The sequence below is a fragment of the Aedes aegypti genome, chromosome 2 (genome assembly GCF_002204515.2).
Source record: "Aedes aegypti strain LVP_AGWG chromosome 2, AaegL5.0 Primary Assembly, whole genome shotgun sequence".
NCBI lineage: Eukaryota > Metazoa > Arthropoda > Insecta > Diptera > Culicidae > Aedes > Aedes aegypti.
The window spans coordinates 263,703,339-263,722,145 of NC_035108.1; the positions used below are offsets into that span (position 1 = coordinate 263,703,339).

The following is an 18,807-nucleotide window of genomic DNA, read 5'->3' on the forward strand; positions in this document are numbered from 1 at the left end:
TCTAAATCACATTACATATATACATACAACCGATTCCGTTTTTTCAGCAGCATTATCAAAATTTGCAGTTGCTTGAAACAGAGCCGTCCCAAAATTTGAAATTATTGTTTCTAATGTATTATACAATAATTAGTTTTAAGAATATCACTAGGATGTTTGTAATGTTATCCTTAAGGGACTGCAGAGACTTGATTCCTTTTTCTTGACGAGGTTGAAACTTTGGTGGGAAATCATAAATTGAAGAAATCTCTGCACAAGCTTTTAAGTAAATATGTTTTGCAATATAAAACATTACGAAAAAATTCTAGATTGCGCTAAAAGTACTCAACGTTTAGTTCTTTCATAAGCCTGTCTATTTAGGCGTTTTAAAAAGTAAGGTGACACTTAATACCCCTATGAACTCATGTACTAATGTCAAAGGAGACTATTCGAAATATGAGATTTATCAAAATTTTGTTGTAAATACAGTTTCATGAATTTGGAGAGACATTTACAATTCCGTTTTGATTCGTATTATAAAAAGCTTTAAATTCTGGACACTTTTCTTTGTATGAGAAAGATTTCACACGAAAGGATTCAAAAGTTCTCACTCATCATTCAAAAGTTAAGTGTTGGAGGCTGGATTAAGTAGATAAATCATACAAAATGATTTTTTTACATGTTTTTGGATGACCTGTTCTTTACTGAGGTCTTAAGTGTCCGTAATATGAATCAAAACGGTATGCAGTGAACTGTTTATTACTGCATATTAATAAAATTCGCTTTTTTGTCGATATTGAGTTGATCCTCCGTATGGTCACTAAACCATAAGTACTTTCAGCATCCCTTGTGAAATTTGCAGGTTTGTTCTAGAAAACACGAAAAATACCAAGTTTTTTTTATCACATTGGAACTAAAACTCAAATCTTATCGCATAACAATCGCACAAAAAAATTCTGAGCCTTTTCGTATCAGTTAGTATGTGAGAAGTGGGATTTTATATGTTTCTAGCTCAGAACAAATACATGCAAGGATGTTCGATAATATTTGGAGATTGTTGCTACGACCGTGGCACTAGCAACCTTGCCCGCTACACCTTCACAACAAATTCTCTCCATCAACGCTAGGAGCGCTACTGAACAGACAGACAGATTTAATACAGAGAAAATTCAATCACCAATGTTTTGATTTGGAAACTATTGTGCTCATGTGCTATCCAACATTCTAAAATTATTTTATATTTCTATTCAAAAGTAAAATTCTTATTATTAAATTGAATTGCTTAAAAGCTAACATTTGCTTCTAAAATTACAGATAAGATATTTTTCCAAAAAGCACTAGAAGTGTCTTAAATTAGTTATAAATAGGCTTAACGAGTTGGTAGGTTATACATTGACCAAAATTATTGAATTATGTAATCCTTATGTAATGAATCTTCTACAGGAAGAGCTATGCGCCTTTATCAACCGAATTATTGAACTAAAATCAATCATCCTACAAAACGGTAGGTAAAAATTTAAAACTAAATGTATGCTTAAGATGTATTATATTTCTATAATGATCCTAGCAGATTGCTTCGATAAAAACTGGATTGTTACCTAACGTGTTTTCCATAATAGCGCACTATTAAATGTAAGTAGCTCAATATTGTACAAGGCATAAATAATTATGAAGAAATATTTTCAGCTTGAAGCAAATTACAATAAAGTCGCTATCAGGATTAGTGCGAAGTTTGTTTCTGACAACAAACTTCAAGATTTAATATCGACATGGAAAGACATACCGCTACCCCAACCCCTCGTCCGGGGTACAGTTGTGTCGCTTGTAAGCGACCGGATTCAGCGGACAATATCGTTGCTTGCGATAAATGCAGTTTGTGGTGGCATTATACATGCGCGGGAGTTAGCGATTCCGTTAAGGAACAGGAATGGACTTGCAGGAATTGTCTTCCTGTTCCCACAATACCACAATCAGTGCGATCGACTACATCAAGTCGCAGAGCGATTCTCCAGATGAAACGGCTAGCCGAACAGCAAGAATTAGAGAGAAAACAGTTGGAGTTGGAGAAGAAGCAACTGGAACTTCAGAAGAAGCACTCGCAGGAGAAATTTGATCTGGAGGAGACTATAGCGGAAGAGGAAGATAATCGCAGTGTCAGAAACCGCATACTCGAGATTGAGTCACGAGATAAGCAGGTATCCACGTGGATTAATCAGCATGCCCCCGTAATACAACAACAAGTCGACCAGTCTTCACATCCCGCAGCAGCGCTTACTGCTTTTCCACGTTCGATGCAATCCTACACCAACAACCAAGCAAATGATGAGCAAGATATACATGGCGCCGTAGGAGGAAACGATCCCTCGATCCAATACGGGCGACGTAAAAATCCTACTCCCCACGAAATGGAGAAAGCCGAGCAAGAAGTGCAAACTGAATTCCAGCAGCTACAGCAACAGCTGGAACAATGCCAACAGCAGTCGGAACCGACGCTCGCCCAAATACAGGCGCTTGAAACACAGTTGCAAAGATTCCGGATTCAAGTTCAACAACGAAATCACTCTACTCCTCTTGGACTTCCTGCGCGAAGCACATTTAAAGGTGCGATCCCTAAAGCAAAGGAAGCAGGACAAATCAACGAAATACAACGATCGTTTGAGAAGTCGCTCCCAACGACAGTCTCGCTGAACCAATCGCGGCAGAATGTATTGCCAAATCGTTCGGCAGATAAGCTTATTTCGTTCGAGCAGACGCGAACGTATCACGCGCACTCAAATCCAATCTTATCTGAGCGGGTGACAGACGAACAGCCGCGTACCCTGCAAGCCTCATCAACTATTTTCCCTCCTGGATCGATTCCATGCCGACCATCGATGACACACCATGCCCACTATGATGCTCCTGGCAATGCCCCAGTTTCCTTCGAACAGTTACATACGTTTCAGGCACCTCCGAATTTCTCGGCCGCACCACCAAATGAGGTTCAGCGTCGACCGTCACCAGAACACCTCGCAGCACGGCAGGTGATGCCACGTGACTTACCTGAATTCACAGGCGATCCAGAAGAATGGCCGATTTTCTTCAGCAGCTTTACAAATTCCACGACTGCTTGTGGGTTCAACAACGTTGAAAATCTTGCCCGCTTGCAACGCTGCCTTAAAGGAAACGCCTTAAAGTCCGTGCGATATTACCTTTTGTCACCCGACTCTGTACCCGACGTTATGAATACTCTCCAAACGCTCTATGGCCGCCCGGAGGTTATTATCAACAAGCTGATTCGAACTGTGCGCGAGACTTCAGTACCAAAGTCCGAGAGACTGGACACGTTGATTGATTTCGGAATGTCCGTTAGAAACTTGACGCAACATCTTATTGCAGCGGGACAGCAAGCTCACCTACTGAACCCGGCTCTACTACAAGAACTGGTTGAAAAATTACCAGCCAATATTAAACTCCAGTGGGCCCAGCATCTGTCATTCTACCCTGAGGCTAGCCTGCAGAATTTCAGCAACTTTATGTCAGCAATAGTCGAATCGGTCAGCAAAGTGGTTGTATTTGCCGGCGGACAAAGCACAGTAAAGAACGAGAAACCGCGGAACAAAGACAAAAGTTTTGTTCATGCTCACGCCGAGAGCTCAACAGCTGGTCATGCTGTGAAGGAAAAAGAAGAACGCGAGAAAGTATGCCTATTTTGCGGGAAAGTGAATCATCGTCTTAAAGATTGTTTGAAGTTCCAACAACTTCAGGTAGAAGAACGATGGAAAAATGTCCAGGTCTTGAAGATTTGCAGAAGTTGTCTTAATCCTCACGGACGTCGCCCATGCCGAAATTCGAATCGCTGTGGAATCGACGGTTGTCAATTCCGTCATCATCACTTGTTGCACAAAAACGATGGAGAAGCTTCCAAGAAGTCGGCTGGGGTTTCACGAGTAGAAGATCACGCACATCATCATCATGAGCAATCCATTCTTTTTCGCATCATTCCCATAACAATCCATGGGGCCACAAAGTCTGTTACTGCGTTCGCTTTCTTGGATGAAGGTTCTTCTGCAACACTCGTTGAACGCAGTTTAGTCGAAGAACTTGGGGTGGAAGGACCAAACGTGCCACTTTGCCTCAAATGGACAGCTAATATGACAAGGAATGAGGATGAGTCACAGATAGTGTCACTTGAAGTATCCGGGATAGATCAAAAGAATCGATTCCATTTGGTGAACGTACGTACGGTGGAAAGTTTGAATCTGCCTACTCAGACGATATGTTTTGAGGAACTCCAAAAGGATCATCCACACCTTAGGGGCCTCCCTGTCCATGATTACAAGAACGGCACCCCCAAGATACTCGTAGGCCTTCGAAACTTGCAGTTAGCGGTACCATTGAAGATCAGGAAAGGAAAAAGCGGCATAATAGCGACCAAAACTCGTTTGGGATGGTGCCTGTATGGCAGCCTGGATAGAGAACGACAAAGTGAAGATTTCAACTATCACGTATGTGAGTGTGATTCTGAAGCAAGACTAGAACAGCTAGTCAAAGATTATTTCAACGTTGAAGACTGTGGAGTAGTGCGTCGAAGTATTATGGAATCCGATGCGGACGCAAGAGCACGAAAGATCATGGAGGACACCACCCGCAGGATAGGAAACCGTTTCGAAACTGGTCTTTTATGGAAGACTGATTTCGTCGAGCTGCCTGATAGTTTTCCGATGGCTTTGCGCCGTCTGCAGTGTCTGGAGAGACGCATGGAGAAGAATCCCGAACTAAAAGAAAACATTCATCGTCAAATTCAGGAATATCAAGCGAAGGGTTTTGCTCACCTGGCAACGGAAGACGAACTTTCCAGGGCGGACCCCAGACGGATCTGGTACCTCCCACTAGGAGCAGTTTTCAATCCAAAGAAACCTGGAAAAGTGCGGCTAATCTGGGACGCAGCAGCAAAAGTGGATGGAATCTCGCTGAACTCACTATTACTGCCAGGTCCAGACCTTCTCGTATCGCTGGTATCGGTTCAGTTTCTTTTTCGTCAATACCCAGTAGCCGTCAGTGGAGACATCAAGGAAATGTTCCACCAGACGAGAGTTATTGAGCGAGATCGGCCATCTCAATGCTTTCTGTTCCGCAGTAACCCGTCAGTTGAGCCTAGCGTCTACATTATGGACGTGTTGACTTTCGGAGCCACTAGCTCTCCTACGTCGGCTCAATTTGTAAAAAATCAAAACGCACAGGAATTTGGAGATAAGTGTCCAAGGGCAGCAGATGCCATAATAAAAAGGCACTACGTCGATGACTACCTCGACAGTTTTGAGACAATCGAGGAAGCAAGGACGGTATCAAGCAAGGTAAAATGGATTCACGCACAAGGAGGATTTGAAATCCGAAATTGGTCGTCGAATGAAAAAGCGGTATTGGAGCATCTTGGTGACCAACCGAGGAAAGAAACGAAGGATTTATCATTGAAGGACGATACAGAACGTGTTCTAGGAATGTTGTGGAGTACTGGAGAAGACATTCTATGTTTTTCTACAACCTTCAAGGACGAAATTGCAGGGCTAATTGAAACGGAAACAAAACCAACCAAGCGTCAAGTACTGAAATGTGTCATGAGCCTGTTTGATCCGTTGGGGCTGTTGGCGTGCATTCTAGTACATGGGAAGATCATGATGCAGAACATTTGGCGCAGTGGCATAAAATGGGATGACTTTATCGATGAAATCACTTACGAAGCGTGGAGGAAATGGATTGGACTATTAGATGAAGTCAATGACATTCGGATTCCTAGGTGCTACTTTCAGAATGCGGGGGCCGAATTGTACCTTTCATTAGAGGCTCATGTTTTTGTCGACGCTAGCGAAGCAGCTTATGCTGCTATGGTGTACTTCCGTATAGTTGAGCAAGATGGCACAGGGAAATGCGCTTTAGTGACAGCTAAAACAAAGGTTGCCCCGTTGCGTTATGTTTCTATTCCACGGATGGAGCTAATGGCCGCACTTTTGGGAGCCCGGTTGTTTCTGTTCGTCCGTGAAAATCACTCCGTCAAAATCAACCGAGTAGTCTATTGGTCTGACTCAGAAGTCACCCTGGCTTGGATTCGATCTGAACATAGAAAATATCGCCCGTTCGTAGCCTGTCGCGTTGGAGAAATCTTGCTCTCGACCAATGTAAACGATTGGCGATACGTTCCCAGCAAACAGAATGTTTCAGATGAAGCTACCAAGTGGAATGACGGAGCAAGGCTTAGCGCTGAAAGCCGTTGGTTCAACGGCCCAACATTTCTGCAGTTACCGGAAAAGGAATGGCCGAAATCGAAGAAGAATATCACGGCCACGGATGAAGAACTGAGAGCATGTTACCTACATCAAGAAGCCAATGTTCTGCGCACACCAATAGAATACATTCGATTTTCCAATTGGAATCGATTGCTTCGAGCCACGGCGTATATAGTTCGTTTTGTGAATCTTCGAAACGCTGTGGAAAAGAAATCTAGCGAAACATTGACTCACGAAGAATTGAAAGCAGCAGAAATTCTACTTTGGAGACTAGTGCAATCAGAAGTCTATCCGGATGAGATTGCGATTCTCTTCAAAAACAAGACCAAGAAAGTCGGCGACAGGTTAGAGCTTGAGAAGTCAAGCCCTCTTTGGAGTTTAACTCCAATGCTTGATGACAACGGAGTTCTTCGAATCGACAGTCGCATTACGGAAGCTCAAAGAGTAGCTGAAGACGTGAAGTATCCAGTTATACTACCCAGAAAACATCATGTTACCAGCCTTATCGTGAATGACTACCACAGAAGATCCCTACACGGAAACTCTGAAACAGTGGTCAACGAATTACGTCAGCGATACTATATTGCTCAATTGCGCACCCTAGTAAGAAAAGTAGAGCAACAGTGTCAATGGTGCAAGGTGTACAAAGCCAAGCCTTCAATTCCAAGAATGGGTCCTCTCCCACAAGCACGTTTATCTCCAGGAATACGCCCATTCACCTATATCGGCGTCGACTATTTTGGGCCAATCTTGGTCAAAGTGAATCGATCCGTAGCTAAGCGATGGGTGTGCTTGATTACGTGCCTAACAGTCCGTGCCGTGCACTTGGAGCTGGCGCATGATCTTTCGACGAAGTCCTGCATTGCCTGCCTCCGTCGTTTTATTGGACGCAGGGGTTCACCGAAAGAAATATATTCCGACAATGGACGGAACTTTATTGGAGCGAATCGCGTTCTAAGAGACCAAATTCATCTCATCGAACAAGATGTGGCGACGACTTTCACTAATACGGAGACAAAGTGGATTTTCACTCCTCCGTCCTGTCCTCACATGGGCGGTTCGTGGGAGCGTATGGTACGCTCAGTAAAGAAAGCCATGGCAAGCCTTCCGCAAGATAACAAACTCGATAATGAAGGGTTACAGACCGTCTTAGTGGAAGCCGAGGCCATTGTTAACTCGCGACCACTTACCTACTTACCGCTCAACTCGGCTGAACAGGAAGCACTAACGCCAAACCACTTCATCATGGGAAGCTCGTCCGGAATAAAACAACCAACAATAGCTATACAAGAATCTGCGAGCAGAATTACCGCGTCTTGGGATTTGATACAGCGACGCACTAACCACTTCTGGAGACGTTGGGTTCTGGAATATCTGCCTACACTTACCAAACGTACGAAGTGGTTCAACGAAGTGAAACCTATTAAAATCGGAGATCTGGTGATCGTGATTGATGAGACCAGAAGAAATGGCTGGCTACGTGGTCGTGTTCTAGAGGTTACAGCGGGCAAAGATGGTCGAGTTAGGCAAGCGATAGTTCAAACATCTGGTGGATTGTTTCGACGACCTGTTTCCAAGTTGGCAGTGCTCGACGTAGTTGGATGCAGTGAGGGGGATCCTCACGGGGAGGGGGATGTTGCTACGACCGTGGCACTAGCAACCTTGCCCGCTACACCTTCACAACAAATTCTCTCCATCAACGCTAGGAGCGCTACTGAACAGACAGACAGATTTAATACAGAGAAAATTCAATCACCAATGTTTTGATTTGGAAACTATTGTGCTCATGTGCTATCCAACATTCTAAAATTATTTTATATTTCTATTCAAAAGTAAAATTCTTATTATTAAATTGAATTGCTTAAAAGCTAACATTTGCTTCTAAAATTACAGATAAGATATTTTTCCAAAAAGCACTAGAAGTGTCTTAAATTAGTTATAAATAGGCTTAACGAGTTGGTAGGTTATACATTGACCAAAATTATTGAATTATGTAATCCTTATGTAATGAATCTTCTACAGGAAGAGCTATGCGCCTTTATCAACCGAATTATTGAACTAAAATCAATCATCCTACAAAACGGTAGGTAAAAATTTAAAACTAAATGTATGCTTAAGATGTATTATATTTCTATAATGATCCTAGCAGATTGCTTCGATAAAAACTGGATTGTTACCTAACGTGTTTTCCATAATAGCGCACTATTAAATGTAAGTAGCTCAATATTGTACAAGGCATAAATAATTATGAAGAAATATTTTCAGCTTGAAGCAAATTACAATAAAGTCGCTATCAGGATTAGTGCGAAGTTTGTTTCTGACAACAGAGATCAAAAACCTAATTTAAATTTCCTGGAAATTTACTCAATTTGCTACCAATTCTATTCTTGCAAAAATATCATAGTGAGAAAAAAGACGAATCCCATCCGGAATGAGTCGAAAAAACTAAAATCGTGTGGATAATTTTCGATTTATATTAAGGGGCCTATTTTGTAAATCGAGCAGATTTATGTGACTCGTCTGTATTCATTGTCGATCAAAGCAAGCATGCATATTTCAGATGTCACCCGTCGACTCCCATATTAATCCAGTCACATAGAGTGACAACTGTCGAAAAACTCGAGTGACAGAGCTGAGTCGAGCGAATAATATTTTATATTATATTTTATAAGTCGAGTCGATCAAAACGACTCGACTGAAGTCACTGTCGACCGAAAAATTCGCTCGACTCAGCTCTGTCACTCGAGTTTTTCGACAGTTGTCACTCTATGTGACTGGATTACTATGGGAGACGATGAGTGACATCTGAAATATGCATGCTTGCTTTGATCGACAATGAATACAGACGAGTCACATGAATCTGCTCGATTTACAAAATAGGCCCCTAAATCTTCAACATGTTTTTGCAATTCTGTTGCATATCTACTAACTTTACATCAACAACATAAAAATCTGGTTATCACAACAAAAGAAACCGTGCTGAAAAGTGCTACTTTCCAGCACTCTTTTGGTTATCGAAAAGTAGTACTTTTCAGTACTTTTCAGCGTCAATCAAACATCTCAGTCTCTCCATGACATAGTGTCTGACACAACATCCGTTGTGCAATACCGCTCCGACACAGGCTGGCGATTCTGTACTGGGATCGGATCGTTTATCATTCGTAGAAGAGGCAGCACAGTCAGCTAATGTCTTACCTGTTCTGTCCTTCAACATGGAATATAGATCTGATACTGATGGAAGCAAGAAAATTTGTGACGTTCACAGGTACTACTGTATCACAGCCGACGTGATTGAAAAAAATATTGAATTGATACTACGCATGGATGTATACCCCCGCGAGTCCTCTTGAAATGTTTGAGTTTAATGAATTAAATAATAAAATTTGTCATTTTCATTAGTTATTTGTGCTTATCCATCAAGACAAATAAATCAGAGAGATATATACTTTTGAAAACCTTAGGCTTATGGAGACTCGCGAATTACTTATAAAAATGCCCAATTTTATTGTTTAGTTGATAGACCTTTCCATTAAACCTGAAAAAAAACTCAAAAATTTCTACTTCTAGAAAGAAATTCAATGTGCTTTGAATTTTTTCCAGTTTCTTAAAATCGTTTTTATTTTGATAAAACCCGAAACTTTGAAAATCGACCAAAAAATATTCATAGAAAAAACTTTTTTATTCAAAATTTCTCCATTATGAAACTTGCTCAAACATCTGTTTCCTGTCAAAAAAAAAAACACCAAAAATGAGGTTTTATATAATTTTAAATTATGATTTTATTTTTGAATATTCCATGATAAAAAACAATTGTTGTGTATGCAACTAGTGGAAAATATATGATAATATTTTATTGATATTCTTATCTGTACGAGTCGTACATTTATCCAACGAGTATCATCGAATTGGATAAATACGATGAGGGCTGAAAAAAATCGAGTTTTGCAACTACAGTCAACCCTCCTCAATTCGGAGTAGTGTTTGATCCTTTCTTGGTTCGTTTGTTACTGCAAGGGCGGGGGATGTGAGCAGAATCAATCGTGTTACGCGTCGATGAACCTGCAGATTGCGGATCGTTTTTCTAGTGTTTGATCTTTTGATCGCATCGCTTGCTCTAGTGAAAGCGTGCGATGAACCCTTGTTCGGCGTACAATGCGTTTATCGAATAATATCGTGAGTCCAGTTAGGCGTGAACTCTCAGATCTTTACCTTATCCCACTACCCAGACAACCAGAAGTCGCATAGCAGTATGCGAACAAAATCGTTTATTTGAACAAACTGCATCACTTCCGCACTACATGGTGAATCAAATCGTTTGATTGATGAGTTTCCTCGCACAAAACGCTATTTTATGAGTTAATACGTGCATTCCGTTTCGTCCCGTATACTTTTACAAAGTAATTCGGATCAATCCGTAGCAGCTGTCAAATAAACTTTGTTATCACAAATTAAGTCGCATAAGAGTACAAACTAATTCGCAAGAAAATCTACACACTCGCACTGCATGTTATGTTTCATCATATAAAATATGTACATATATCGCCTTCACTTTTGTACGCATAAGGCCTTTTCGCGACATCTTATACGTGAAACTTTGCACATATAAACATCGCATAACGCAAAAGGTGATTTGATTATACGTACATTCTGGTTGTCTGGGTAACCCAATAATCTTCCCATGATAATTGTGGAGGTGCAGAGGTAGATTCTCGGTCTCTAGTCACAATGGTTGTCTAACCAACATTCCTACCCTTCTCCGATGACCGCATTGGGCATGGCCGGCCCCGTTCTTGACTTTTAAACTTTGAGCCCTCGATTTGTGCACAATGGGAATGGTAACTGGTCTGTGCAACTTCGATTGTTCAATCACGGAGTGCAACTTTGGGTATTTATGGAATGAAACCGACATGTTGTAGCAGGAGTCGATGTCTGACACCACTTTGGAATGCAAGATGGCGACTTCCGGTTTATGAAAATCATTTAAAACCAATGCTGTATGGTTATTTTAGGAACAGGGCCGATGAGTAGATACCGGTAATCGATATTCCATGGATTTTAAGCAATTTCAACAATACGGCAGCCGTTTTATATTTCAAAATGGCGTCAGACATCGAATTTTGTCAATTATTACTTATCGGTACCGTTCCAAAAATACCCATATTGCATGGGTTTCAAGTAGTTTTCACAAACAGGGAGTCGCCAACTTAGATTTTAAAATGGCATCATACATCAATTTGCATCATCTACTCAAAAACCCAAAAATACTTATCGGTCCCAGTAAAGGAATAATAATTTTGCATGGGTTTAAGATGATCTTCACAAATCGGAAGTCGCCATCTTTGATTCCAAAATAGCGTCAGACATATATTTCCAGCATATCCAGAGCGCGTTGGTTGAAATTTTCGCAGCGTTTAAAAAGGAGCGTAAAAAGTTTGAACAAGAAGAGAGTTTCGACTATATCTGAAAGCAAGAATTGGGATTATTTCTGACATACGAAGGAAATTAAACATAATTTTAGCAGAAATATGCTAGGGAAACAGAGATAAAAGATGTTAAACTTCAATTATTTTAAAGAAGGCAATAATTTTTTAAAGCATTTGAATATAGAATTCCTTGACGGAATACATTTCTAGCAGTATGTTTTAAGAAATTGATGAGTAATTATCTGTGATAGTTTTTCAACAAACCAATTGAGAAATAAAAACCCTGCAGAATTTTTAAACAGAGTTACATGGAGGTTGGTCCTGTGGTTTTTAATTTGTTTAACGAAATTTTGGATTCTCGGTTAGTTCATCTCGGGAACAATAATGGCTTTAATTCCCTTACGAAGAACGTCGTCACTATAACCATTACGTCAGAAGTGACTATCTCGGGAGTGGGATTCGATCCCAGGCCCTCGGTGTGAGAGGCGTGTGTTCTAATCATTACACCAGATCCGTCCCCAGTTTCTGTGTGGTTCCTGTACTGCCCATAACTGCATAACAGTCACATTCGACATTTTTGACAAATTGGAGTTAATACCATGGAGAATCATCAAATGATAAACACTTTCGATCAACTTACTGAAATCTGTGAAATTGTTCTAGAAAATTCGAAAAAAATACCATGTTGTTTTGTCATATTGGTAATTATAACCGCATAACAGTCACTTCTTCTTCTTCTTTTCTGGCGTTACGTCCCCACTGGGACAGAGCCTGCTTCTCAGCTTAGTGTTCTTATGAGCACTTCCACAGTTATTAACTGAGAGCTTACTATGCCAATGACCATTTTTGCATGCGTATATCGTGTGGCAGGTACGAAGATACTCTATGCCCTGGGAAGTCGAGAAAATTTCCAACCCGAAAAGATCCTCGACCGGTGGGATTCGAACCCACGACCCTCAGCTTGGTCTTGCTGAATAGCTGCGCGTTTACCGCTACGGCTATCTGGGCCGCATAACAGTCACACTGAGATTATAAATGAGCCTCGTAATGTAATAGTAATGAAATTTCTATCAGAATTATTTTCTGACTATTCACCTAGTACGCGATATGAGTTGTACAAAATATCAGCCTCAAATAAGCACTTATGAGTTCCTACTAATTTTTTGAAATTTTAGTTTCCTCCCATACTGCAATAAGATGCACACTTGGTATTCCATTTACTCAATGCCTACTTTTGTCGAATGTTACTAATATGCAGTTATGGGCAGTGTAAATGTCTTAGAAAAGGTGTTGAAAATTCAATAGAGATGAGATTTTGTATACAAAAATACACTATGGATAAAAATCACGGGTTTCGGAATTATGTTCAACTTCATTTATTTAGAAACGCTGCCTAAACTGAAAAAAAAAGTTTAAATCTTCAAAAACATAAACGTTTTTTTTTTGCTAGCATTATGACAGCGCGCGTAAACAGAGTTCGTGTTCTCAGAAATCAAATCTATAATGTTGACAATGTCAAACAACTGAATGCAGGAAAACAAGTACGACGGTGAGACCCATTGGCTCATGTACCGAAATTTGCAAATAGATGTGATTTCTGTTATGAAAATCATCTCTAAAATAAATAATCGGGGGATCATTTGTCAAAACGATTATTGTTAGGTTTGAAAACGACTGTTCATGCTAAATTTGGACTCCCTGAATCCAAATATGCTTGCTAAATTCTTTACAATGCAATATTCATGAAAATATAATCATTTCAAATTCAAAAACACCGCGCAAATCACCTAAATGAAGGCAAATATCAAAGGAATTTCTAGATATCTTACGAAAATATAACAATTTGAACAAACTGAGCAAATTGGTACGAATTTCGATGATAAACTTTTTTAGGGCTATATTTCCTGCATCCTTCCAAACTTTCAGGTTAATGCCATGTCTAAATCCTTGGTACAACTAAAAGTTTATAGATGTCTGTCATTACCACACCGAATACGATTAAGGAATTTTACATTATTTTCATAGAAATTAATTTTCTTTTACATAAAAATAAACTTCGTGTGTTAGTTACGGCAAACAACGTTCATTTGCTATATGTTGTTTTAATTACTTGTGCTCTATTAGTAAAAAATGAAATCGTGTGACATTGCGATCAATTTCACCAGATTTTACGGTACTTCACGGAAACCTTTTGCTAGGCAGTCACCATGTCCAATAGAGCCATTTTGTTTGACAAAATTTTCCGCATCAAATTTCAAAAATTTCCAAAGAAGTTAGGCATGTTTGATTCTTTACAACAATTTTACCTATCTCAACCTTTCTGTCTAACCCCTGTAGAGTATCGCCGCATCAGCAATAGCAGCACCTACAAAGAGTCCGTTGTCGAACCGGTTCCTGCAATCGCTCTCTGTGGGGGGCGGCGGCGAGTGGAGCCGACGGCGGACGGTCTTTGGGTGGGAGGTCACACGTGCGAGCTGTTTGTCTGGCTGGAGCATGAAATGTACATATTCTAGCTAATTTGTGCTCGAATCTGTTGGGAAAATAGGGAAACGGAGAAACGGTGAGAATTGAACGAGCGCACTAGCGAGCGGATGAGCAAATGAGCGATGGGAGAGTGAGAGGGAGCACCATGAAATGAGGAAACATGGAAAATGTTTGGATTTGAGTTCAATGCCTGTGCTGCGAGTCGGTATTTGCTGTAATGAGCTACATAGAAGGCGTAATGCTTTCGGTTGTCAGAACAAGCTATGGGTAATTGCATGTACGGTCGTCTCTAATTGGTACACATTTCCTGGTTCTATAACCCAGCATCGATGGAAATCAGCTGTTGAGCTGTTGCAAGTTGTAATCACAGTTCGGTGTGTTGTTTGTTTATTTCTCCACTGTTCAAACAAATTACGCCGAGAAATTCAACAGCTGATAAGCTAAACAGGTTCCGCATTGGAATGAAAATGATAGTATTAAGGAAGTATCTCTACTTTAGGAATAGGACTAATGAGACGGCTATGCACTTAATGCGTTACATACTACATACCGTTCTGATTCAAATTCCGGACACTCGACTTTGTATGAGAAAGGTTTCAATTGAAATGTTTCAAAATTGGCGCTTTTAAAGCTCCCAATTTGTAGATTCGTTTTAATAAGCTTTTTCCACAGCAATCCATGGAAATTTACAATGCTCAACTAGTTTTGACGTTTTTCTAACCACTGGTAGTGTTTAATTAATAATTTTACTTTTCCAACATTGCTTTTAACGAGCTGTCCGAATTTCGAATCAAAGCAAGGTAAGTGTTTTGATAGCATGATAACGCTGAGGCATCATTAAAAAAAAAAAATTAATGTATATGCTTTGAGATGGCTTATTCTTCAAATAGGCCTTAAGTGTCCGTAATATGAGTTAAAACAGTATGTGCTTTGTTTCCATCATTCGCTACTTTCTTTTGAATCATCTACATCAGATTTTTAAGCAAGAAAACGTTTTTGACTTCTAAATGTTAATCATTCGAAATGCCTTGTGCACTGTTTAAAAATAACGCCTTCCTTCTGAAAAAGTTGAAAGGTTCTTCTTCTTCTTGTCATAACGTCCTCACTGAGACGAAACCTGCTCCTCAGATTAGTGTTCAATGAGCACGTTCACAGCTATTAACTGAGAGCTTTCTTTGCTAATGTTTCCATTTCCGCACTACCGTCGTTGGGGGTGAGAATGGGTCAAAAATGGATATGTACGATTTATTTGTTGAATAACTATCGCAATTTAACTCCAATAAACTTCAAATTTGGTGTGTATGTACTTTGATGGTACATTAACAACTGTACAAAAAATTGAAGTAAAATATTAATTCACAGCTGCACCACAAGTGAATGAAAAATGACCCAATCTTACCCCATAGAAGGGGTGACATTGGGTCACTGTAATTGAAATAACTTTTTTTTTTGAGAATATGATTGCAAAGCTATTCACAGCTGAAAAATATTGATAAAATACGATTTTGCATCGTTGCAAGATAAAAATATATCAAAGATATTTCACAGGTATGATAAACCTACTTAAAAGAACGATTATACCAAAAAATAGAAGATCTATGAGAAAAAATATGTAAACCCAACATTTATCGTCAAGGTTACATAAATTTTCTAGTTTTCCCCTCAAATTGTCTTCAAAGTCTCATCCCCATTGCCATAAAGCCTGTTCACTTTCCCCGAAGGTGTACTGGAACAGTGATTATTTTAAACCTTGGCAAATAGTTAAATTTCGATGCGACATTCGTCGATCAAGACATTTCAGGCAGATGTTGACGTCATAATCCCAATATTTCAGCGATCCAACTCATTTGAACTTCCGTGATATGTTTCTATAACATGAAAATTCTGATAAATAATTTAATTCCAAAAAATAAATCCATCTGATAAAATTTTACGATGTTGCTGCGCACGAAACACAGTTGCTGGTTTGAGAAGTTGTCAAAATGCGTTGCATTGTTATTCAATGCACGGTCTACTCAAGTAGACTTGTTTGATGTTTCAGAGATGCTGTATTAAGAAATAATAAACACATATTAATGAGAAAAGAAAACACTCGGCACCGTAAAATGTCAAAAAAGTGGACTTGCAATTTAATTTACAATCGTTCTTGCTTGACCCAATCTCACCCCCATTTTTGATGTTTTTGACACCGTACCGAAAAAAATGTTATTTCTGTGGAAAAATCCTATATATTCTGGAAAATACGTGTGAAGTGTAATGAAAAGACCTTCAACCTTCTACTAATATAACGGTAGAGGTTAAAGTACATGCGTGATATTTTGCACAGGAGAAATTTAATGTTGTACATTTTAACTAGTTTCAACATACTAGTTTATTGATGTAGTAAACAAAAACTACTGTTTCTAAAAATGTATATTGTGATGAATTACGTGTAATAATATGTTCCCTAAAATATGAATTATTAATTTTAGTAATATCAGCGTTATTAGCTGAAATATTTCATAAATCATATTTTTCCGTTTTGACCCAATCTCACCCCCTAGACCCATTGTCACCCCCATCGACGGTAGTATATATTGTGGCAGGTACGATCATGCGTTATGCCCAGGGAAGGCAAGGAAATTTCCATTAGGAAAAGATCCAGGGCCAACCGGGAATCAAACCCAGACACCTTCAGCATGGCTTTGCTTTGTAGCCGCAGACTCTATCCACTCGGCTAAGGAAGTTGAAAGGTACAACTTTTAATTTTCCACGTCCGCCATTTGTAGTTTGATTTTGTTGTCCAGCATGCTTACAGCATGCCTCAGCCATTGTACCCTACCAGCCTTACCGATTTTTGGATACTTAGGTCGCCAGTTTGTAGCTTAGTTGCGCAAGCTTGTAGTTCATTCCTCTCCTTCATACACTGTTTTATATACACTTCCAAAGATAATTAAGTAAACGGAGGTCAAAAACTCCTAACGTTTCCTTCTTGAATAGGGTAGGTGTACCAATTATGGATGCAATATGTCAACAGTAGTAATAACAATCAAGTTGTAACCGCGTTTCTAAAACGCAAGCATGACTTGTTGGTGTCAATTACTAGTTTAAAGCCTTGTGAATCTGTTGATTTAAACAGTTTTAGTACTAAATTGACTTTAAGCTTCTAAAAATGGATTTTAAAAAGCGATGTCTTTGTACCAATTATGGCAATAGCGTTCCTAGCATTCGACATAAAAGTGTACCAATTATGGACTATCGAATATTTGCACGAAATGAACTCAAACGCCATAAAGAGCGAATGATAATGCAACGCTAATATGTAATGAAGATATCGCTCATAAAATTTTCCAAAAATTTTGGGTTAAATAGATGTTAAATCATTTTTTTGCAATGGGTTCATGGGAGGAAATTAATTTTCGAAAAAGAAGTCAAAATGTAGTGTAAATGCAAATTATGATACAAAACAGCATTAATGATCTCACATTACCTTTCCAGTGCCAATTTTTAACGAAAAAAGAGGAAAAATTCAAAAATCGAGTGTCGCTGAAAATCCCTCTCTATCATGAAATTAGCATCTTCCGCTCGCGAACGTTTTCGAACGTGTGATTGAAAAATCTTAGTAATTGAGTACAAAACATGAAGATAATGCCTTACCGAACCGTCCCGTCGTGGAAGTCACCCGTAAAATAGCTTTACTTCTTTTATTTTACTGATCAAAAAATGTAAACAAACCGCCTCCAGAGTATTGCCATAATTGGGCTCTCATACACTCTTTGTACCAGTTATCGACATAGTGGAAATAACACGATTTCCAACTTAAAACAGTAGAATTGATTGCATACCAGCTAAATTTATTCATTTGTTCTCACTAGGTAACATACATTCATCGGTTGAAACAGTTTATCCGGATGAAAACATACATTTCGTAACGGAGGTCCCTTAGCCAACTGCTAAGAAGGTGACATATATGTGAGGCAAAATTTTCAAATGTTCATTTTTTGAAGCTTATTGCACGAGTGTTCTTTTCAAGGTTTAGTTACCATCAAAAACAAATAGTTTAATCATTCCTGTGAATATAAGCCATTATAGTCTAGTGAAACAATAAGAAAAATCTCTTTTTGTCCCCACTATTGCCATAATTGGTACTATATCCATAATTGGTACTTCTACCCTAGTGCGTCTCTGAATTTGAATGCCATTCACTAGCTCAAGAGTAATAAAGCTGCTGGTAAGTATGGTATCAAAGCTGGGATTATAGATTATAGATTATATACATAATCTGGTAAACAGAACAGCTGCTGGAGGAGTTGGATGGAAGTGGTAATATTCTAATAATAGACGACAAGTTAGATTGTGAGAATTTCGGATCGATCATCGTCCTAAATGGGACCTACAAATTGTTATCCTCAATTTTGTTAGCAATCACGGTAGTCGACACGTTTTTGTTGATATTTGATAGCCTTTGCCTTCAGCATTCATAACACGAGACAAAATGACGAAAGGCAAAACGTCGAATGCCAAAGCGTTCAATCCCAAAACGTGAAAAGCAGTCAGTTTTTCTAGCGAAGGTTTTTCGAACTAGCATTGCTAAGGAAAAAATGGTTGCGATGCGGGTGGCGTAGAAAATAGTAATATATACTTATTCCATCGCAGTAATCGTTAAACATCAAAAACGA

At 39.3% G+C, this 18,807-nt stretch overlaps 1 protein-coding gene across 13 annotated transcripts in view; it reads right to left on the bottom strand.

Annotated features, from left to right (window-relative positions):
• LOC5570893 (dual specificity tyrosine-phosphorylation-regulated kinase 2) overlaps nucleotides 1–18,807 on the bottom strand; it is a 414,629-nt gene that overhangs the window by 143,977 nt on the left and 251,845 nt on the right. For 2 of the 13 annotated variants that reach the window (XM_021844973.1, XM_021844971.1), the window contains exon 2: nucleotides 13,972–14,195. The exons of 10 other annotated variants lie outside the window; for them this stretch is intronic. The gene's annotated coding sequence lies outside the window, so the exon portion shown is untranslated. The remainder of the gene's footprint in view (nucleotides 1–13,971; nucleotides 14,196–18,807) is intronic. One more of the 13 variants, XM_021844974.1, reaches the window with a different exon arrangement.